Source organism: Passer domesticus, chromosome 2 (genome assembly GCF_036417665.1).
Source record: "Passer domesticus isolate bPasDom1 chromosome 2, bPasDom1.hap1, whole genome shotgun sequence".
In the NCBI taxonomy this organism is placed as follows: Eukaryota; Metazoa; Chordata; class Aves; order Passeriformes; family Passeridae; genus Passer; species Passer domesticus.
The window spans coordinates 68,601,025-68,624,268 of NC_087475.1; the positions used below are offsets into that span (position 1 = coordinate 68,601,025).

The following is a 23,244-nucleotide window of genomic DNA, read 5'->3' on the forward strand; positions in this document are numbered from 1 at the left end:
CATTTTTCTCCCTCTGTAAATCATGCTAAAAGATCTGAAGGATGATGGTAATAGAAATATGATTAGTGAATTTTTTTGTGCGTATGTGTGCTGAAAGAAAATGAATTTGTCAATAGCATAACTGACCAAAGAACCAAATGTCAGATTTTTAGGATTTCTGAAAGGTCAGGAAGATAATGTTTCATACCTCAGTCATGCTGAGTTTTGCTCAAAAAGAATCTTTGCATGTTTAAAAAATAAATTTTATATCGTGAAATAGTCACCAACCAGACTCATTTGCTTTCTCTTCAGTCAGTGTGAGAATGAGAGGATAACACACTGAGGGACATCATTAACGTGGAGAATTCATGCCCATTCCCCTAAGCGATTGTTCAAAATAAACCACTACTGTCTTGGTCACAGCCTGTTAAGCTTCAGAGCAGTTCCTCAGATGAGTTGTTAGCATGTTTTTCTCCTGATGTTTGAGGCAGGGGTGTGCAGAAACACTTTGTCTCTTCTTCTTGGTTAGGGACAATTTTCTCCTGTGATAAGAAGTACTGTTTTTAATTTTAACAAATCCCACCTTAAAATCTCTGGGAAATGCATGATACTCTGTGAGAGGTGTGAGTGGAGCTGGTTTTGTTGCAGGAGGTCTTACGTATATGGATGTGTTGTGAAAATTTCGTGTTTTCAGTGGAAGTGAAAGAGGAGATGCTGGGACATTTGTTTCCTCCCAAGCTCTAGTTTGCAGTAGTAAAGATAGTAAAAAACTTGTACCACGAGAGCTGCTTTGTGGAGAACTTTGCTTGTCTGACTTCCTAAGTATGGCTATGAATTTTTGCATGTAAATGTAAGAGCTGAGTTGCCATAGGATATTTAAAGCCTAACATCCTTCACTCAACAAATACACTTTCTGTGAAGGGGCTTTCAGATGCTGGGAATGTTCTGGCCATAATTTTAAAATATCTGCATTTAGATGCTGTTATTTATTTCTGATCTGGAAATGTATTTTGGTGAGGACTTAAGAAAATTAGTATCAGTAGCACATCAACTTTGAGATTCCATATATCCTATGGAATTACCTTGATGTATTTGATATGGTCTCAGATCCTGCTTGCTCATAAAGAGATGTTTGGGGAGATAGCAGTCTAGTCAAATAAATTACCTGAAATAGTCACAGACCTGGCATTGAGATTTGATGGTGATAAATCTACACCTAGTGCTGTGACACAGTCAGCTGCCTTAACCAGAGCTGCTGTGAGAGACAAGAAATTTCACCCTGGGCAGTGACCATACCTGTACCAGAAAACTCAACAGTCCCACTAGAGCAGCATTTGGAAGCAGGCCCTTAAAGTCTTAGGCAGTACAGGATGTGTTCTTGGCCTTTTACTGCTCCCCAAGCCAGTGGTGCTCTAGCACTTGGCTGGGTATTTGTGGAACACTCTGTTTCCATATGTATTAGTGCTCAAAACCATTAAGTGTTCCACAGCTCTTTTACAAGAGGAGTAATTACATCCTGTTGGCAGAAATTACTCCCGCTGTTTAATTTGGAAACCATATTCTTTGCTTCCAGCCTTGTGTTGTTACACAGCAAAGAGTGGCTGCATTTTCTGCCCAGGGTGGTGGCGCTTCTCTCTGACGTGTGCCTGGGGGATGGTAACAATGGTGGTGCTGTCCCTCAGGATGACATTTCAAGTTTGTCTGTGAACAGGTTAATTTTAAATGGTGCAGGCATATAGATTCAGAAATCCAACTTTTATTCACAGCAACAAAAATATCTTTTCTAGCTCTCATTTCCCTGCTTAAGGGATGCTAGGCCAACCCCCGGGTCCATTGGGTCTTGAGGCAAATGCTGATGCTGAACTTTTCTCTCTTACTCTGTCCTTTTAAAGCCTTTTATGTTCAGAAGGAAACTAGCACTGCAGATGATTATTGTCTACTAATGGTGTTTTTAATTACTGATTTTCAGGACATCCAATTAACTTTCTGCTGAAAACAAGGATTTTTTTTCCTCCCTTGAAGCAAGCCAGTGATTCATATTTTAATATAAGCTTCTTAAAGTTTTGACTCATGCAGCAATTCCAAGAATTTTTATTTTGACTCTTTGAAGCATTTTAACATACTAATGGAATACTGTGCCTCTGTTGTCCGCAAAGTGAACCTCATGTTAAGCAGGGCTTGCTGTCATTGAAGCATGGCAAGTGCCATTTTCAGGGCCATTGAGATGCCATGTCACACAGTGTCCCTGCAGTGGGAGCGTGCAGCCACACTGACCCAGCCCAGCCTGCAGGAGCACAGAGGCGAGGGAGAGGTGCCATTGAACCGAGCGTGGCACTGCTGGTCCTTGGGAAGGGAAAAACACTGGGAAACAGTGCTTGCTGAAGAGTGTTTGCAATCAGGATGGAGTCTGTCAGCAGATCAGTTCGCTCAAACCAAAGGGAATGGCGTTGGGAGCCCCTGCTTTGCCCGTAGACAAGCGGGAGATCAGCAGTCCTTTGGTCGCGTGATGAGTAAAGCAGAGAGGCGCTGCTTGGCTTTCATAAGTGAGACTCAAGCTGTAGAGTCCAGAGCTGAAAAACATTTATGTTGGCTATTAAAAGGGAACACATGTGACACAGAGATATGCCATTTTAACTCCAGAGATTTTCCAGCAGAAGAAAGACTAAATGAGGACCGAGTGTAAATGAGAGAGGTTTTTCTGAAAAGTAAGTTAGGTAATGCATACTTTGATTCTTCAAAGAATGTGTTTGATTTAAAACGCAAAAGTGTATGGCTTTCTCATCAAGTGGAGATAGCACAACTGTCCTACTTTATGTAACAACCACAATACTAAATGAATGACAAATAGTTCAGGATCTCTTTGGGAAATGGCAGTCAGAGGTAAGAGCATCTGCTGCATGAAAGCTGCCCAGGAGAAAATCCCCCAGTCAACATGTTATTATTACAGTTTTCTGTTTTAGATAGGAAGCTTTCAATTTGATTTTTTATTTTGATTTTGCCCCACATATTCATTTTGATGCAGAGTTTCAAATAATAATAACCCAGTATTATTTTTCCTTTCCCCCTTGTCTTCTTGATGAAAGTGATGCAACACTTTGTGTTCCTTCATCTCTATAACTTATCAAATTCCATCATCTTTAGGAGAAAATATGAGTAAGTTTCTAATTGAAACCTGAAAACAGGATCTGTCTGTTCCTGGTAGCACAAAGTAAAACGTTTGCCTTGAGTTCTCCTCCAGAATCTGCCAGAATTAGCAGAGGACATGCAATAAGAAAGTGGGATGAAAGGAAGGGGTCCTGCAGTGGGGCACTGGCTCCATGTGCCCTTCCTCTGTAGGCAGCTCAGTTTGCAGTTGTACTGTGGTTATCAGTGGCATGGTAGCGTGATTAGGGAACAGCAGCAGGAAATTCTGGCAAAATCTGGGAGGTTGGCAGTTGGGAGCAACGGAGAAGATCAAAGGCTTGAGTGTGTTTGCAGACTGGAGAATAATTGCAAGTCACTCCCAAAATGTGGGCAGGCAGTGCAGCCTGGCCATCGGCTCTGTCTGGCAGTGTATTCCCATGGGAGAGGTGAGTACATGGCACGAGGGGCACATCTGCAATGTTGCACTCAGTTCTCATTCCCCGTGATCCAGCCCCCATTCAGCTGGCATCAGGGGATTCAGAAAAGGTCTTAGAGGGGAAATGGCTTCTTATATCAAAATAGACTGAAACAGGGTTGTGCTGTAGTCTTCAGGATCCAAAGATCTCCTGGCTGGTCTTGTTGCCTTCAACTGGATGGTGAAAAATAATGAGGAGAACTTGAGCTGAAAGACCCAAGTGTAGCTCAGCTGTGGAGAAGTTTTAGTTGAAAATGGATGTTCAGACTACCAGAGAAGGAAGGCTGCAGAGCAGTGGTACAGAGGATCTGTAGGCAGAGAAGTGCTCATCTTCACAGATAAGCATCTTCATCTTGCTCACCTTTCCATCAGTGTCCTCATACTTGTTGTTTTCTTCTCAAAGAACTCAAGGCTTTCCCACATCTGTCTAGTGTCTCATGCACTCTGTCTTAGCAAAGCAAAATCTGACAGTAAGAAGAAATAATGTGCTCTTGAGTACCTTAGAGTTTTAAGATGCAAAATGTGAGGTTTTTAATAATTCTATTCACCACATTATAGGCAAATACACTACAGTCAGAGTGCCTTTAAACTGTTAAACATTTTCCCCAGACAAACTCAGGGCAGAAGGCTTGCCATATTAAATATATACAATTCCCAAAAAGAGTTCAAGGCCTAGCCAGAATGGCTATCCTTGTTGCATGGAGAAGTCTGAGCTCTTCTAGTTACAAGTCGCTGGAGGGAAATGGCAAGTTACTTATTCCTTCCCTTTCCCAGTGCAGTTATGGGAGCTGAAACCATTTGTGAGCTTGGTGTGCCAGCAGAGTCTCAGCAAATCTCACAACCATTTCCAGGTAAGAGGGAAGTGAGGGCTGCATAACAGTGATAGGAGGAACTATCCCACTGTCCTTCATCCCTGGAACATCTATACTACCAAAAAAGGGAGAGTGAGGGATCCTACAGCTAGGGAACACAGATGGACTCATGTTTACACTGCTTAGGAAGAAGTTGGTAGAACTGATACAAGACAGGGACCAACAATGCAGGGGATTGTTTCCTGGGACCTGAGCTCATTCCATGGCCTTGGGTTCAGCCATGCTGGGCTGCTGTAGGGCTTTGTTCACAACTAGCAAGTAGTGTGGCCCAGTGAAAGATTTGCAGAGAGAAAAAGTCCTGATAAACCATCATCTATGCTGATTACATTTTGCTGCCTTATTAGGGATTTACTCTAGTTTGAGCCTGTGAACTGAACACTCACTGGTGGTTACAGCAGATCTTCCCTTTCATCCCCAAAGAACTCAGTGCACTTTCTGGAGCTAAACCACATGGAGGACAATGTATAATAAATATATTTATTTCCACCTGCAGCAAACATTTTCTTGTTATTCAGGTGATGGTCAGCAATCTCAGGGCGGAGAAAGAGCAAATCTTGCCCTGTGTACCATAAACATTACTCCAGACATTAAACAAAATGCTCTATAAAAGTCCTTGGAAGATCTCCAATCTATATAGTGCATGTCACACCATAGTATTGAGTATTTAATCTCTTTGGAAACCTTTGCTGGAGATTCAAAATTATATTATTAAACTGGATATGTACTACTGATGGGTCTCATTTATGGATTTTTCAAGTATTCTTTAAAGGTCAAACAAGTAATTTTAATCGGTTATGTGGGGTTTTTTTGACAGCTGATAAGTACTGAATGTGCCACAGCACCTGGAAAGCAGATTTGCTATATTTACCATTACATATTTGGATTGGGTGCAGGGATAGTGCTTCACCCACGCTCATTTCACTCTCCATCATCAAATTACTGGCACTGATCAACCAGTGCATCCACAGGAGAGCACTGTCATTGCAGCGCTTCAGATCTGAGTCACAGCTTGGACAGGGGCCCAGGACCTGTGTCTTATGGCTGCTGGTTAACAGAGTAGTAGCTGCATCACAGTGGTGTTGTCCTTGGCTCTGAACGTTCCTGGCTACTTAATCCATACTGCTTTCTCCTGGGCTGCCAGGCTAGTAAGGGTTTGGGAATCAGTCTGGTGTGGTTGTTCTGAAATTCTTGTGTTCAGGTCACTCATGCCATGGTGGTGGAGATCACAAGGTAACAACTGACTGTCTGCAGAACTGAAAGCAAAGAAAGTGAGAATATTTTCATCAGTCATGGACTGGGAGCAAGGCTTGAGCTCAGATGCTGTGGCATCAGCTTCCATGAGGTGAACAAAAGGGCTGTCTGCAGTGCTTGTGGGAGCAGCAGTACCTACGGGGATGAGCAGAAACGCTGACCAGCCCCAGAATGGAACCAGGAGATTCTTCAGCTTAGGGAAAAAAGACAGTCAAATTGGATCTGACAGATGCCCACAGATTCATCTATCATGTGGAAAAACTGAACTTGGGAGGATTTTTGGGCATGTAATGAAATGGTTAAAAAGTCAGAATAAATAGACATAAGTGCTTTTTTTTTGTGTTTTTCCACTGTATTTTTGGAACATTGTAGGGTAGAGTAGATGAGACTCAAAAAGAGATGAGATCCACTCATAGAAGACCAGTGATGCAATAGTTCAGCTCCAGCAGCTGGCAGGAGAAGCCCACGGGTCTCAAGTTGAGCAGCACACTTGGGGAAGAGTTGCTGTTGGCACATGCTGCTTGTGCACACTTCCCCAGTCAGAAACCTGAGGCGTCCTTCATCAAGACTCCAGCAGCAGCTCAGCTGCTCTTCAGTGTGGGCAGCAGTCAGGGGAACTCACGGGCCACCGGACGCAGGCAGCTGTTAGTAAGGCAGGTTTTAGTCCTGGCAACACTTTAGCTGGGGGGGCATGCTGCTCTCACCATAGAAAAATCCTAGAGAAAGCACCAGGATTTTGCAGCCCATTCAGACTGTATCCAGACCTGCCCAGTCATTTTTCATTTCCACAGCACAGTTTCTTAAGAAGATCTGGAAGGTGTTGAATTAGAACAATTAACAGTTTAAAGAAACTCAACTCTGTTTTGCTGTTTTCGTGGGAACAAAGTTCGTAGTGCTGGTTTTATGGTACCACCTTGCTTTTATGCTCCATGCTTTGTTAAACATGGTAATGAGCTCAGAGCTGCGTAGTGCACTTAGTCATGTACAGAAAATAAAAGTATTTCCTGCCCACACTTCAGAAGAGCTGCTGTGATGGTAAAGTCTCTTTCAAGCTTAGGGCTGCTAGCCTAAACAGTATGTACACTGGGCTGGTCTGTCAGAAAGCTCTGTATTGCAAATGTAAATTTATCTTTGTAAGAATGACAAGCCCCTGTTCAAAGCACAGAGCTATATAAAGCAGTTCACCGAGGCAGTAGGTTTAACCATATTCCCCCCCTGGAACAGAGAGGAGTTTTGTATTACATTAATCAGCATGTAAGCCCTGAAGGTCACAATTATCTGGCCACTATTTTTCAGTATTAGTGATTTTAGTACATGATTAACTTTCATGTGTGCATCATTAAGATGAGGAATTGTTTTTGAAGTTTCAAATAGAGCAGCAGGTCTTAGCTGTAGTATTTGCCATACTTGCCCAGCCACTCTTAAAAGGGATGATTTATAGAAAATCCAGCTGTGAGTTTTCGTTTCTTCAAGAGCAGGAGGCGGGACTAGGAACAACCTAAAACCAAGCGGAGCATTGATCAGAGTAGAAATGATGTAGAGCACAGCTCCGCAGACAACAGCTAAGCATCGTGGAAGTATTAGCTGGCAGCGATAAGGAGGCGGAAGCAGAGCTCGGTGACAGAGGAGCCATCTGTCAGGAACTGGGAATCTGATTTCAAGAGAGCAGAAAATGAAGTAAAGAAGAAAGTGATTTTGGTTCAGAGGTGCAGTGGAGCCCAAGGATATCTGTGGACAGTAAGTTTCTATACTGGAACAGGGATGTTTAATACAGCAGCTAATACTGTTTGAAAGGGCTTTTCAGCTTGGAAAACAGACATAAGTAGCTCCTGTATTAAATAGCTTTTACTTTAAGTTTTTATTTATTTGTAAGATGTAAATAAGCTTATCTGTTTGAGGTGGCGTGTTTCAAAACTTGTAAACAAACTTTAAAACTGCTGGTGTCCCTTACTTCAGACAGTGTTTTTTTGTTTAATAAGGTCACCTCCTATCGAGGACAAGATTTATTTGTAACCTTTCAGAAAAATATCTTAGAAGAAAAGGCTGTTTTGGCCCCAGCTGCGAGGTGAAAAAGGGTAGGCAAGAATATTTTTTCTGGAAAGGGGAAAGGAGTTCCCACCCAAATAGATCTAAACTAACTGGAACTACAGTGTATAAACACCCCGGGGCTAAATCCTACCCTCAGTTACACTGATGTAAGTCAGGTTTAAGTCTACTGTAGTTAATAAAATTACTCCTGATTTAATTAAGGATAGAATTTGGTTGCACATTTCTTAATAATAAAAAAGCCCCATGGTTCTTTCCAAAGTGCATTTTATGTTAACAGATTATTAAAGACTTGCATTAAAATATGTTAAAATTAATTGAAAACTCACACTGTGATGCATCTTTTGTCATATAGTTGTATCCTTCTTTGAAATTAGCAAAAAAGCCAGCATGAGATATTGTAAGCAATCATATTATTTCTTGCTAGCAGGTTCTCAGATAAGGTTTGTATTGCTCATAATTTCATGCTTGTTTCACTTCAGTGGCTTATATTTGGGGTGATATGCTTTAATCCTAAAAAGGTTTGTGGAGGTCCAGCTGAGAGCAATAAGATGATAGTATCTGTAGCAGAAAAGTGTCAAAGTTCTGTACAAGACCCCAGACTGTCTGATTGGGAGTGAAACTGTTCTATTACAAATTGTACAGAAAAATTACTCTTGTTGCTGTGGTTTTAGTGTACGAGTTAGAAGCAGAAGCATTGGCTGCTGACTGAGGAAAAAAAAAACAAAAAGTAAAACCCACTCACTATTATGGCCCAATATGGATGACAAAACACTGTAGCATGTGTGGGAAAATGGCTGCAGTCCAATGTCTGGAACCATTTATCTTCTGGTAGAGTCTGGAAGATGACTGTTTTATGTATTTTACAGAACTCCCTGCTGATTGATTTCATTTACTTAGGAGGAGGGGTCACAGTGACTGATGGCAGGGACAACTGGGGCAAAAAGTGAATTCTTTGCATCATCCTGACATCCTGTTCTGGTTGGGGTTATTGGCACTTTTTGAAGGGACCATGCTGGACATGTCTTGCTGCTGCATCTGCTACTGCACACAGCCAGAGGTTCGCTGCTTTTTTCTGGGTCTCAGCAAGCTGAGTGTTGCAAGTTGTGCTTCCACTAGTGCCAGGCATATTCTGGAAATTACAGTTTGAAGAGGTTTGAAGGGGAATGGACAGAAATGGGTACAGGTCTCTGTAATCTGCCAAAAGCTTGGCTGATGGTGTGTGCTGTTACTGTAGAGGGAGGAAAGACTTCATGAAAGATCAGGGGAAAGTCTGTTTTCAGTGTGTGAGGCTTGCAGCTTATCCCTCTTTAGCACAAGAGATTAGTATGCTAGGGTGATGATACTCTTTTTTCTGATGTTTGTTGCTAAATTAGCCTCAATTCCTGCCATTTTTTTAATTTATATGGAATAAAGAGCTTGCCAAGCTCATTAGAAACAGCAGGGATATGCTGTACATCAGTGTTATTCATTTATCTCCCTGTTATTTTTGTGCGTGCTCTGACGGCCTGTCTGTCAAGGTGTTTGCCTTCAAATCAATTCAGCTCACATCACAGCATGACAGGCACTTGTTATATACCAGGCATGTCTACAGGCATTTGCTTTCATGTTGCAGGGAGTGAGTGCCAAGATTTTCATATGATGAAACGAGAGGGTGGGGGATATGTTTTTAGTCAGTAAGTACACTGCTACTGTGTTAACAAACATGGAAAGGAAAATTGATTTTTCAGTTGACAATACCACTTCATTTGGTGCCCTTTAGGCTCTTCACAGGGTCCTCTACTAATGACTACAATGCCAAGTCCAATGCAGGACTACATAACAAACCTGGGGAAAGGGAATATTATTGTGTGTACCCCATCACATCCAGTTTCCCGGACATAACCACATAGTACAGTCAAGACATTTTTCACTGACAGAGAAAGAAAAAGAGGGAGAGAGAGAGAAAGAGAGAGAGAAAGAAAAGAAAGAGAGAAAAAGAAAGACAGAAAGACAGAAAGAAAGAGAGAGAAAGAAAGAAAAGAAAGAAAGAAAGAAAGAAAGAAAGAAAGAAAGAAAGAAAGAAAGAAAGAAAGAAAGAAAGAAAGAAAGAAAGAAAGAAAGAGAAAGAAAGAAAGAAAGAAAGAAAGAAAGAAAGAAAGAAAGAAAAAGAAAGAAAGAAAGAAAGAAAGAAAGAAAGAAAGAAAGAAAGAAAGAAAGAAAAAGAAAGAAAGAAAGAAAGAAAGAAAGAAAGAAAGAAAGAAAGAAAGAAAGAAAGAAAGAAAGAAAGAAAGAAAGAAAGAAAGAAAGAAAGAAAGAAAAAGAAATTCAATCTTGTAATGTACCCAAATACCCCAACTGCTAAGGAAATTTCCTATATATAGCAAATATTTTTATCAGAGCAGTAGGAGCAGTTAAGCACTGTGCTTGAACAGTATCCTGAGAATAAACTCAGCATCACCTCTCTTCTGGACAGCATCCTGCCATTGCCCGTCATTCAGCTTACTCAAGTTGTTCTTTGGTCTCACTGCTCCTCATGTTGTCTTGACGTGCACTCATTTTCTGTCTCTGTGTTTTGAGGATGTTCTTGTGGCTATCAGACATTTTTTGACCTCTGATTTTGATTTTTAAGTTTACAGAAATTTAGATTAGTTGTAACCTTTTCTATTTTCTTAATTTCCTTCACTTCCTTCTCAGAGAATATGTGTTTTGGTTATCCTCCCACAGAACAGTTCCTTGTTGGACCCTCACAGAGGCATAGCTGCTTTTTCTCTTCATTAATTTAGTTTGAACCTTTCCTGCTTTTTGGTATATCTAACTCGGGAACAGTGGGTAGTGCCATGGGTTCCAGAGGAAGGTGCCAATTACCTTCCTTGGTTATGCCACTGAGCTGCCTGATGATCCAGAAAAAATTTAGTGTCCCAGTTACTTTTTATAGATCTGTCTTTATCACAGGGTTCTTGATGGAGTCTCTCTTCCTTTAGAGAGAGAGTGGTGGTAAACAACTCCACTGTAAGTCCAGTGTTTCCCTTTAGTCTTGAATTAGGGGAAAAGAGTGGTCTGAGCTGATGCAAATTTGTTTTTCCATCCAATGGGACTGCATTCTCCTACTAATTTGGAGCAGATTTGAGGACTTTTAGCCCCTAATCATTCCTGTTCTGTAAGGATTGGTAGGGTGGTGTGGTCAGGCTCCAGCCCTTTAGACTGCTGCCCATGCAGTCCCTACATTTTTATTAGTCAGCCCTTAAATCTCTTCATTACATGGAATAATTTTTCATGTGGCCACTACAAAAGTGCCTTCCTGGGAGTGCGAGATCTTACAAATAAAATATCTCAGATCATATTTTAGACATGTTGCATATTATCGCATTTTTAAACAAATTTTGTCCATTCGTGCTTTGTGATATATCACGTGACAAGCATGGGGCGGGTGGTAGAGCTACAGCTGCCTCTTGTTTTCTTATCAGATATTGATATAAACAGTAAATTAGATTAAACCAAAAAAAAAAAAAAAAACCACACCAGAAAAAAAAGGAGTTCTGTAGGCTGTGGAACATTGTGAAACCACCCACTGAATGTCTGCGCAAGACACACGGCAGCAGCCAAGCTGTTATGTGCTAAATGAGTTCAGAGTGGGGGCCAACTGAATGCAATGCATAAGTGATTTACGTACTCATTTATAACCCTAACCTAGAATTGTGAATGTTTGCCATTCTGTAAAAAGGATGACTTTATGTGACCCTTTAAAGCCTTCAGCATTAAGTAGCATTAAGTTGATGGCTACTTGTTTTGTACCTTCAGAGAAAAATTATGCATAAATCAAGTCGGCTTTCCTTGTAATGCACTCATAATTCTCACAAGCAAAACTCCCACCCAAAACCAATGATCAAACATGGTTTCTTGAACTCAGAAAGGTCACCTCCTAAAAAAATATGGAGGTATAATATTCAGGCCACCCAGGCAATTTTTTTTTCTTGGCTAGGACATTACTTTAATTAAGTCATTGTAAGGTTAAAATAATAATAGAGTTCTGATGTAAGCAGATAAAATACAGAGAAGCTACATTAAATTCAGTTTCCATCCACCAAACACATCTAGAAGAGATAAGCTCACTTGCTGTTTAAACATATTGTACAGGGCAGACAGGATGGGCTGAGGTTGAGTCCTGAATGTTCCAGGGTTTATGTATTTAAATCAAGCCCTTAGCATTGTTTTTGTTCCTTAATTATCTCTGGTTTGTTGATTTATTGATCCTTTTGAAAGCAAGTAGACTCAGTAAAACAGTATCATTCTGTGTCACGTAAAATTTCCTCTTATATCTGTGGATGTTATAGACAAAAGGAAAGGATTGATGGAGGGAACTTCTGTGGAGATGGTAAAACAAGTGGTAGATGTCTCTAAATGGTGGAATTGAGCTACTGAATTGCAAATGAATGGAAGGTCTTGTGAAATCACCAATTAGGGCTGTCTCAGTTCTTGAAATCTGCCAATGCAGCCAACAGTTTATGCAAAAAGAGCCTGGGAACCAGCAATCCTGGAAAAGGTGTTGGTGGCTGCAGTGTCTTCATGGAGTGTTGCTGGGAGAAGTGATGCTGAACTCACCATTTAGGGGTGACTTTATGGGAAGTAGGAGCACTGTGTGCTTTAGCTTTTGCTATACAGGCTTTGAGCAAGGATGTAAACTGCAAATGTCAGTCCTTTGCCAGATGTGAGCACTTTCGTACCATTGAAAAGTCACAACATGGTCTTTACTGGTTTAGTTTCAGGGAAATACTTGGAGACTGCACCTACTCTCTGCTGCCCATGTTTTTTTTTTGTTTTTTGTTTTTTGAGGCCCCCATTTGTGTACCTAAACTCCAGTTCCAAAAAGAACCTCTGCATCTTCTTTTCCAGCACAGCAGAGCATAGCATTGAGGCATTGCTCTTTCTGTGTCTCTCCTGTGTCTGTGCATCCCAGCTGGTACATGTAAAGCAGGGGATGGGCCCTCACTTGTCACAGAAGAAGAGTTCTAAGATGCATAGAATGGTTTGGGTTGGAAGGGATCATCTAATTCCAAACTCCTGCTGTGGGCAAATACACTGTCCACCAGATCAGGTTGCTCAAAGCCCCACCCAACATGGCCTTGAGCCCTGCCAGGGATGGGGCATCCACAACTTCTCTGGCCAGAAGATTTAGAAGATTTGCTCAGAAGATGTTTAATTTGTCACACCCCTCCACCAATGGCTAATGATCTGCATGAGCAGCTCTGTTGTATTAATTTGGTTTGCAAGAACATGTACACCAGATAACCAGAAGTGGATGTGGTTGACAGAGGCACAATGATGTACACCTCTCTTCATTTAATCTCCATAGGCCTGCAGGAACATGTCTAATTTATACATCCAAATTAATAGAGGTAATCACACATAGCAGTCAGTCTTTTCATCACCTAACCCAATGAGGAATGAAGACACTGTTTTGTTTGGACTATAATTGCTTATACATACCTGAAAATACCATCTCATATTCTCAGTTCTTTGTAAAAACACCATGGGTTTGCAGTTACAAGAATATTTCAGACAGCTGCATAATGAGTTAGCTTCATTTTTTAGCTGAACTGAAAATTAGGAGGCAGATCTCAGTGGGATATCTCCAGAGGAGTTTTTCAGTGAACTTAGATGCTAAATGAGCTAAAGCAGTTCATTTTTAAAAATTGTTTGAAAACCGTCTTTCAGAAAATAGAGTCTTGAAAGCCTGATACTTGTAATGAGCATGCTTTCAGATCTCTAAGGCTGCAGTCAAACATCCTCATGCTTCATATTATTTATATTACACTTATATTGTCCACACGAACTTCTAGACCAAATTCAATAGCTACAGTTCTGCCTTGATTATTCATTCAGCCCTTGTTGCCATGGCATCCAAGTTGGGAAAGTATCTGGCAGCTCCAGGTGGCTGAGCACACAGGTGGGTGAAACATGAGCAGTGATTTAGGGAGCCATGAGGTGGTGTCCTGTGACCAGAAGGTATTGTCCATGGTTTCTGCAAAAAGGGGTAAGAAGTTGTGAATATTGCTGGGACACCTGGGCTTTATTTAGCTACAGAGAGAGAAGCAGCCTGTACCAGCAGCCTGCACATGTACTGAGAGGTTCTGGTGGTAAGCTATAAAATAATTTAATGATCTATTAAAATTAAACACAAAATCAGAGATTAGAGGGGACTGGCTGGTATCACCTACAGTCACACTTAATAACATCCCACTCTGATTCATTCTACTCAGATCACTGAGATTGTAACAGTTGTTGAGTAAGGCAGCAGAACTGAGCTTGCCGGTGAAAAACACATACAATGAGAATTGTAAGACCTGTGAAAAGAAAATCTTTTCTTATTTAGTCTTTGTACTCAGAGCTTGCCCCTTAAAGTCTGCATAATATAGTACAGATAGGATCTACAAATTAATTTTTTTTAGTCTAAACTATGTTCAAGATCAATATTCAAATGCTTTGATTGAGTTTTAACTCCCATCCAATTGTCACTGTTTTAAATCACTTTAATAGCAAGAATAAATTTCACTGAAAACAGTTTTTTTGCAACATTCCTTTTCCAGTTAAAAAAAAGAAAGAACAAGAACAAAGACTACCAAACAAAATGCAACTTGTCTAAAATCTCATAAAAGCTCTTACACAAGAATCTATCAAGCCTGGGAAAATATGTGTTCTTTTGTAAAAACATATTTTTCCTTGAAGTCATTACTAGATTACCAAAGTTCACAAAACATATTGGTATGTGTATGTGTTTATGTAAGACAGACCTCTGTATTTCACTTTCTCATGTCATTGTTGCCTTGACAACTGCATTTTATTGATTAGTAGAATGTATGTAATTTGGTTCAGAGCTGCATCATCTTACAAGGTCATTTTTCTTTGTGAGAAGTTGTTTCATTTTCTTATTCTCTGAGGAAAATTATTTTTCTGATATGACAAATAATGTTCCTTTGATCCTTTTGGGGGTGTTTCTCTGGCTGTACTCAAAACCCAACAGAATTTGACAAATGCAAGCTGATAAAGTAATCAAATACATTTCTACTGATACATGCATTTCTTACTTGACTTCTTTTGCTGAATACGTTAACGTGATATCTAATCTGTAACTCCACTGGTAACCAACTGGAGACTCTATCCATGCAATTCCAATTATTACATACCTTTAGAGTGCTTTTCCTCCAGAGATCTGAAGTTCCAAATAGTAACACTTCTCAGGATCTCTTTGAACTAGATATTAATATAGAATTTATTTGACACTTAGATAAGCTGTGATGTGAAAAGCTTCCCCCAAAGAGTAAATAGTACTGAGAATACCTCCTGGAATTGAACTCTTACACCCTTATTCTGCCCATTGTGGGTTTGTCAGACCCATGGGTTAGTTCCTGACAGAGAACTGTATCATTTAGCCAAACAGTTGTCCCATTGCCAGTCCTGTTTCTGTGGATGCTGGTCAGGTTTTGGTCCTGACCTGAAGAACTTCCCTTTTCACACAAACTGAGCAGGGGAGAGGATGAAAGGAGTAGGCGGATGCTGTGTCTCAGTTCAGATGGTGCCATGGACTGATTTTGTGCACAGCTGGAGGATTCACATATCCAGGTTTGCCAGATCTCCTCCTGCTTTGGTTTTGCTCTTTCCCCCTGTGTTTATTTGTCTCATGGTTTATGAGTATCACAGGAGCCAAGAGCAGTCAGGGTGTGCAGCTTCCTGGATGAAATCAGACAGGGGCACAACAAGAAAAAAAATAGGCCAAGAAGAAGGAGGAGGAGTACAAATAATGGATGGGAAAGTAATGAAGGTCAGCCAGATGTTGATGTAAAAGCTGTCCTTTTTTATGTTGAACTGAAAGCATAGCCATCCCTACAGACCTAATATTAACAATTTACAAATTACAGCAGTGATTGTATTTAGATGTCATACAGAAGGTAAATTATGGGAATGAGTTGTCAACACACATAGGAAAACAAGTCTGAAAATCTCTAGCACTTTCTTTAAATACAATAGTTCCTGACAATTAAATATCCCATTGGTTGCTCTCTAAATATTTATCTTCCGTGAAATTACAAGAAATCCACAGTCAGAGAAAACCCACGCTCTTCTGTTCTCTGTGGTAAAGATTAAATTATGTTCTGCATTTGAAAAAGTGCTTGGTTCCTGGGTCTATTGTGTTGTATTCTTCTGGGTAATTTTGCAAAAAAGAAAGAGTCTGCCGTTGATGGCAAGGAGGGACAAAGGCACTGTTACTAGATTGCAGTTTTGGAGGTTGTTTACCGTGCTGTCAGAGACCATAATGTAGAATAACATTTTTAATCTTTTGGATTAAAACATTCAGCAACAGGTCTTCCTAGCAACAATGTCCCACCTAAAACAAAGCCTCATTTTCTTGCAAGGATCCTGCAGTCTTACATGGATTTTCCAGGTCAGTCATTGGCAGCAACCACACTAATTTATTCCAGATGAAAGTCAGGCCCACTGTAATTAGTAATACCATGGTATTTGTCTGAAAAATCAAGAAACAGTGGTATTTTCTAGAGAGACTATGTGTCTTGTGGAAAACCCACTTCATTTAATTCAACATTTAGGTACCTGGGGTTAAGCAGATGGTCCAGTAAATTTGTCGCAACTGCTAGTACAGTCAAAGGAGAGCAGCAGTTGCTTACTGAAGATCTGAAGAGGAAGATCTGTTGCCCCTATCCATCCATCCATCCATCCATCCATCCATCCATCCATCCATCCATCCACCCATCCATCCATCCACCCACCCACCCACCCAAGGATGATTCACTCTGCCTCATCCAAGTAAATGCCTCTTCCACTGGGATTATAGAGGAACAATAGGAAATAAATGCTGGCAGCTCCATGCAGTTGGGTTTTAGTCATTTGAAGATGGATGTGACTTATCTTCCTCTTGCATAATAGCTCAAGAATTAGAGCACTCCCCTCAGAGAGAGGCAGTCCTGGGCTCTACTTATTCTGAGTGTGCTGATCTCACATCTACATTTAACTCAGAAGAGATAAATTCCTCCCTTCGTAGGATGACCATCCGTAAGTCTCCATGCTTCTGGTTTTTTATCCTTTCCTTTTCTGCCTGTCTGTGAGGACTGTAAGCTCTGTAGGGCACCAGCTAGTTTGTCATTAAACATTTGAGCATCACTGACTGTTGCAAGGTTCTGATTTTGGCTTTGTAGTGAAATATAAATGATGACAACAGTTGTGCAGATTTGTCTCTTCACACCACAAAAATGCTGAGGAAAAGTTTTGTTCTTGTGAATGCATTACATATTTTTGGCTGGTATGGATAAAATTTGGGCTTTGTACAGCCTTTCATTGTGAAATGGTTTGTGAAACAGTGGATGGGTCTGCAGAGATGTTGGATTTGATGTGTATTTGGGAAATTGCTGTGTGCTTGATGGTTTGATATGGCCATGATTATGTCCTCATTTTTGTTGTGTCTTCTAGAGACATTGATGCTGGAGCTTGGTAGATGTGTAAGACTGGGAAATATGATGCTTCAAGGTCTTTTCTTGAAAATTACTTTTAGGAGATTCTTTTGGACCTAGGCAAGTATATACATATCTCAGGGCAGGGGTAGGCTGCAGAGGTCCTACTCAGTGACACAGCCCCCCACTATCTTTTTCTCTTGGAGTTTCTAAAGAAGAAAGCAGTGGGAGGGAGGGACAGATGGGGCTGAGAGCAGTGTGAGGACATTGTGCTGTGGGGACTTTGTGTGGTCACTCCTGCAACACTGGCGAGGAATGCAGCAGTGATGTGTTCCATGCATGAGTCATCCTGGAGCTGCCGAAAATTGGAACAGCCCATTGCCCAGGAATGACTAGTGGTTGACCTTTATTTCCATCTTAGACATTATTGTAAAATGGAGCTAAATGAATTTGTGCTTTCTGAGCTCTGACATCAGTGCAGCCTGGTTTCCTACGAATTTGGATTCTTTTCCCCCACCTCACAGAAAACAAGTCTTTCCCCTCCTCCATGTCACTTCCCGGATCTCTCTCCCATCCCTTAAATATTTGCAAGAGAAGTGGTACAGACACTGATGCTGATACAGAATGTTGTGTACTCTGCAGCCAACTGTCTGCTGCTTCTCAGCATGCCTAGTGGGTCACCCACAAATGCCCTTCCCTTACTAGAGGAACTTGTATACCTTCCTCTGCTCAGCACCAGCTTTTCTAAACTGTACATCTTTGAGACATGGCTACTCCTGTCAGATTCGACTGAACTCGGCCAGTAAATTCTGAAATTATTTTTGGGGGCAGGAGAGTCCCCCAGAGAGACAAATAATATGAATATTATGTCTTTAAGAAGCAGTTATACAAATATACTGTAATGCATGCAGAAATTAAAAGACTTAGGAAAAAATTAGTGGGTGAAGGTCTTTGAGTTTTGTTGTGAAGGAAGACATAAAAGGGATATATTTTTAGGTTTCATGTAAATGGTTTTAATTATTATAGTGAAAAATTGTTGAGCAATTCAGCAATAGAGTTGCTTCTCCATCATGAGGAAAATGTGGGACTCACCCTACCTGTTCATCCCTAATGTGTTCCAGCCCAGGCAGTGATGAATTTGGTCTGAACTTATCAAGCATAGTAAACACCTGTACAGCTCACAGATTGTTAACATTATATCAGTACCTGGCACCTATGAAGTGACAGTTGTTTTGGTCATCTACTACTTTGCAACCTTTAAAAGTGACAAACTATTAAAAGTGTTATCAACTGCATGTGCTCATTTTATTAAATAACATTTAAGAGATAGATAAAGTCAGATTTGGAGGTCCGGAGTCTGCTTTTTAGAAAAAGATTCTAGATATGGTTAGGATATAAAATTTTAGTTGGTGGCTAGTGCAGGTTTTACCAGTAGAAAATTACTTGAGAAAGTGTATGGCAGAATGGATCTAAATAACTTAAATTTTTTGTGTATTTATGGATGAAACAATTAATAAGTAAATATTAAATAAATAAAGGTAAAAGCCCACAGTAAAGCTATTTATTATATTTCAGTTAGGGATCTTCCATCTTAACATTCCTGGGGTCTCATTTGTGATGCTGTCATTTCTCATTTTTTCATCTCCTGAAAGCAGTATTTGCCTTAGGGGTAAGTATCATTGTGATAGAAATGAGCTGGTGCTACTGGTCTCATGGTTAATTGCTGTCCTTCAAGCAGCTCCCTTAGCATTCAGCCCTTAAGGCTGCTTTGGAAGTGGCTTTATGTTTACCACAGATGCCCTGATGTCTTCCAAAATGATGGAGGAGAGTATTTTGCCCTTTTCATTTTGAGGCATCATAAAGTCTTGGAGATTTTTGAGGCCAATTGCCAGATGTGATTAAAAATTAATGAAACAGAACAATTGTACCTCATCCCCTTGACAGATACTTGAGTAAGAGCTTTTTCTAAGACTACTTTCCTAAATTATTCTTTTTGCATCTCTGTTTTTCTCTTGCCTGACCACAATGACATCTTCCTTCGTATTAAAAATGGAAAACAATAGTAGAGGATGTTTGAGGATATTTTTTTTCATGCAGTTCCCTGCAAGTTCTGTTTGGATTTTGTCCATCACACATAGGATGAACTATCAAGACACACTGTAAACTGAAACATGAAACTGAGGTATTAAATGAGGAAGGAGATCTGCTGCTGTTTAGTGCTACAGAAGGTGTCTTTGGTAAAGCTCAAACTCAGTGTGTGCAAGTTGAAAAATTTTCCAAAAATTAATCTGTTTTTTTGGAATAAGTCTACACTGCCTTCCTTCAAAGCCTGTCTGTATTGGAAGAGAGACTAAATATCATCATTTCTGTGTTCTGCTACCTCAGCCTTCAAATATTCTAAAAGAAAGGAAGTAGAAAAGAGCAGGCAGTGGGGAGGAGTGCGGTCTCTGCATTGATACTTTGGAAGGTTATTGGGGAATATCAGTGCTCAGGCCCTGAGATTGAAGAAAAACAATAATTTGACAAGAAATAATTAACTAATACTAATTAATGCTTCTTTACTACTTTACATGTGCTGCAGACTGCAGACACCAGCTAAATGTAGAGACTTGGTTACACATAGAGAGATTTTGTTCTTTGAATTGTCAATTTTTTCAAAGAGCTATAAATAAGCAAGTATATATTTGACTGAATATCTTTCTTTGCCAAAGCAGAGAAACACAGCCATCATTGTATGTGAACTATTCCCAAGGTTTTAAATGCAAAATATTGTAGGGCTAAATGCTGATATTTTTACTGATACTATACAGGAATGTCCTTTTCAGGTTATTTATTGGTAGTGAGAGTGTCTGGTGTTTGATAAAAATATTCATTCTGAAATATTGTTGTGGAGAGGCATTTATCACTGAGATTATAATTTAGGGATTTTTTTTAAAAATTATTATTTGGAAGAACATACTCTGGATGGTCAGACACACTTTTTGTTCATTGTGCCCTGTGAGGGATAACCGTGGGCTATTTAGAAGGCAGTGTTTGCCTGACACAAATATTGTTCCCTTGAGAGCAGAGTTCCATGATAATCCATCTCATTATCATGACAGAACTACGCACAGTTACTCAGAGTCATTGCAGCTACGTAGTTCCCCCCAACAGGATACTGTTAAATAAACAATGTTATTTGCGGAATTGGCAATTCCCTCTTCCATGCTTCACCCAAAGTATATTCTTAGCTTTTCATTCACTGTTATTTTTGCTTTCCTGGAATCTGCTCTTCTGCCTTCTGAAACTCAGAGTTGTGTAGACCTGTGATCCAAACAAACTTGTGATAGTTTGGGGAGATCTGCACTTTTGTATTCATCAGAAGTGAGGGTTAATGAGTCTCAGCACTGCAGGTGAGGTTATCATCCACCTTTACACACCATGGAAAGCAGCATTGCACGAAATGGTGCCATTTCTGTGAGCAGGGATGCAAATGGTGCTGGATGATCCAGCATGGCAGGAATATAAGATACTGCTTGCAGGAAAAGAAGAGAAGTTTATGGGGTTTCTGCTACAGGTGTGGCAATCCAGAGGTAGTTAAGTGCAAGGTCTGGAAAAGTAAGCACTGCCTTCCAGGCACACACTGCTCAAGTTAATGTCTCCTCCTGAGAACAGAGCTGGAACTGTATCATCAAAACATCAACTTCAGCAAAGAACTGTAAATTTGCCACATAGCCAGTTTGAGACCAAAGCAACCTGTTTAGTCAGGTGTATCTCAGAAATTGTCCTGAATCCAGGATTCCTCTAAGGAAGAGTAAATATTAGTCCTGCAGGTTTTGACAGAGAGTGGATTAGATGAACTTTCACTCTCCACTTTGTCCTTATTTTCTATGGTTTAGGGAAACCAGCTTTCTTCTTAGATGGTTCTTAAATAAAAATTAGCTAGGCCATCCTTGGGAGGAGAAAAAGCCAACTCTCTTTATTTTAATGTTTCTCAAACTGGTCATTCTACAGGATGTGGCTACAGTTATTATCAGTCCCAGTACATGAGTCAGATGGTGGCATTATCAAGTTATTCCTTGCTCTGTGTTTGCATAAGATCCAGTGAAGAAAATGTGACTGCTCTCACAGGCAGTGGAGTTCAACATTTTCCTAAATTCAGTGACAGAGCACATGGAGGAATGAAATTTGACAGAGACTCACTGAAGTATCCTGAGCATTAGTGGGATAGCTGTGAAAACTAAGACAGTAAAAAACACAGTTGGAGAGCCAGAAGGAAAAGATACTTGTGAAAATAAAACCAAAAAGGAGCCCAGCAGTAAGGAATTCTCTATTTTGTTGAAAATACAGGAAAGATGAAGGATGTGTAGTTCTTTTTCAGATCTGCTTCTTACGTAAATAGTACAATGCATGCCTTATGGCACAATCCAGCAAAGCAAGCATGGAAATAAATGTTAGACACATTTATGTGCAATGATTTCAATGACAAAAATCTGTTGAAAATTTTCATCAGGAGAACAACCTTATTCCTTAAGACAGTGTGAAACTGCACAGTTGGACCCCTTACAACAGAGTTTAAATTTATCTTTTCCTCAGAAGAAAATTACTTTACATGTATCCTTTGATTGTGATCTAGGTTACAGGAATATACTGCTGTAAAAATATAGCATTACTGGAATTTTCCAAGTCCCAGAATAATTTAGTGTCCAAATACATACTTTATCTGATTTATGGCTTCACAGCCATGTCTAAGCCAGTAGTGCCAAATAAAATTTTCTTTACTGTGATATGTATGCTGCTCTTTTTAAGGTATTTGCAATGATGTCTAACATTTAAATTAAGCAAAAGTTTCCTTCTAAAAATATTCAGCTATAGTTGTATTTTTAACATACAATTTCATCTTTTACATTTTTAAAGTGTAACTTCATTTCTTACAATGTCAGTGTTTAAACATATCTATGATATGCTTAACAAAATCAAGGACCCAATACATGCAAAAAAACATGAAGTCATGTCCTACAAGGGTTTTTTTTTCTTAATATTATTGTGAAAGTAGTTTTCTGTACTTCAATGGTTTACCAATTCCATTCAATGCCTATCTCTCAAGAAAGCAAACAGACAAAAAAAAGAGCGAATTTGCCCTCAGCTTCGCATATATGAGCAGGTTCCTGACACCTATGTAGAAATGTGTAATTGAAATAACATTTGCATAAATTCCATTTAGTAAGGATGCATTAGCTGATGTCAGTGAATGTGAGGACACTTAATCAAACAGTAAATAGTAATGCATGTCTAAGCATTGATCAGTTAATGCAGACATTGCCAGAAAAATTAAGTAGATCATGATGTCCTTTTGTTCTTTCTCTTTATTTAGTATAATATGCTGTTGCTTTCTAAATCTCCTCAGGGTCATTAATAAAGAAAAATCTCTTCACTTAATTTTGACAGCTGTGTAATTGGGGTGCTAAATCATCCTCTACTATGTAACAATTCTCTGGGTTTTCTACTTAGTTTAGAGCAGAAGGGAGAGATTTTGGTAATTGCAATGTCTTGTATTACCTTAAAAGTCAAGCATTGATCATTATAATACAATAGTTATATTGTAGAAGATCTCCAGGTCACTTGTAAATAAACATAATTCAAAATTCAGAATAACCACTGTAATATAAATAGTTCCAGTGTAGGAAAATCTGATCCACAAAGACAGTTTAACAGAATTATAGGATCTGGTTTGCCAGAATCAAATCACAAATCTGCATCAGAATCTGGAAAAACAATAATCACTAAATCTGACACCCAATCATTACTTTAGCTTCATAAAATGCATCAAATAACTACCTGAACTCTAGATTCTGAAGTTTCCTTTATCCTAGGAAATTCTGAGAAAAGGGCAGTGATCCCAACACCTCTACGGTTTCAGCCTTTGGTCAAATGCTATGGTCACTAGTGTACACAATCAACTGAATCAGATTTCTTGGATTTATTCTGAGAAACAGCAGTGGGGCAGGACTCCAACCTAAAATCATATACTAAGTAGGAGGGATTTCAGCTAATGTTATCCCTTGGAGTTATGCCAAGC

General features: G+C 39.8%; 1 protein-coding gene across 9 annotated transcripts in view; it reads left to right on the forward strand.

Annotated features, from left to right (window-relative positions):
• Positions 1 to 23,244, forward strand: part of STARD13 (StAR related lipid transfer domain containing 13) — a 293,148-nt gene that overhangs the window by 215,455 nt on the left and 54,449 nt on the right. Inside the window, exon 1 of one of the 9 annotated variants that reach the window (XM_064409033.1) lies at positions 6,377 to 7,437. The exons of the other annotated variants lie outside the window; for them this stretch is intronic. The gene's annotated coding sequence lies outside the window, so the exon portion shown is untranslated. Of the gene's footprint in view, positions 1 to 6,376; positions 7,438 to 23,244 lie in introns of those variants that run through there. 9 annotated transcript variants of the gene reach the window in all.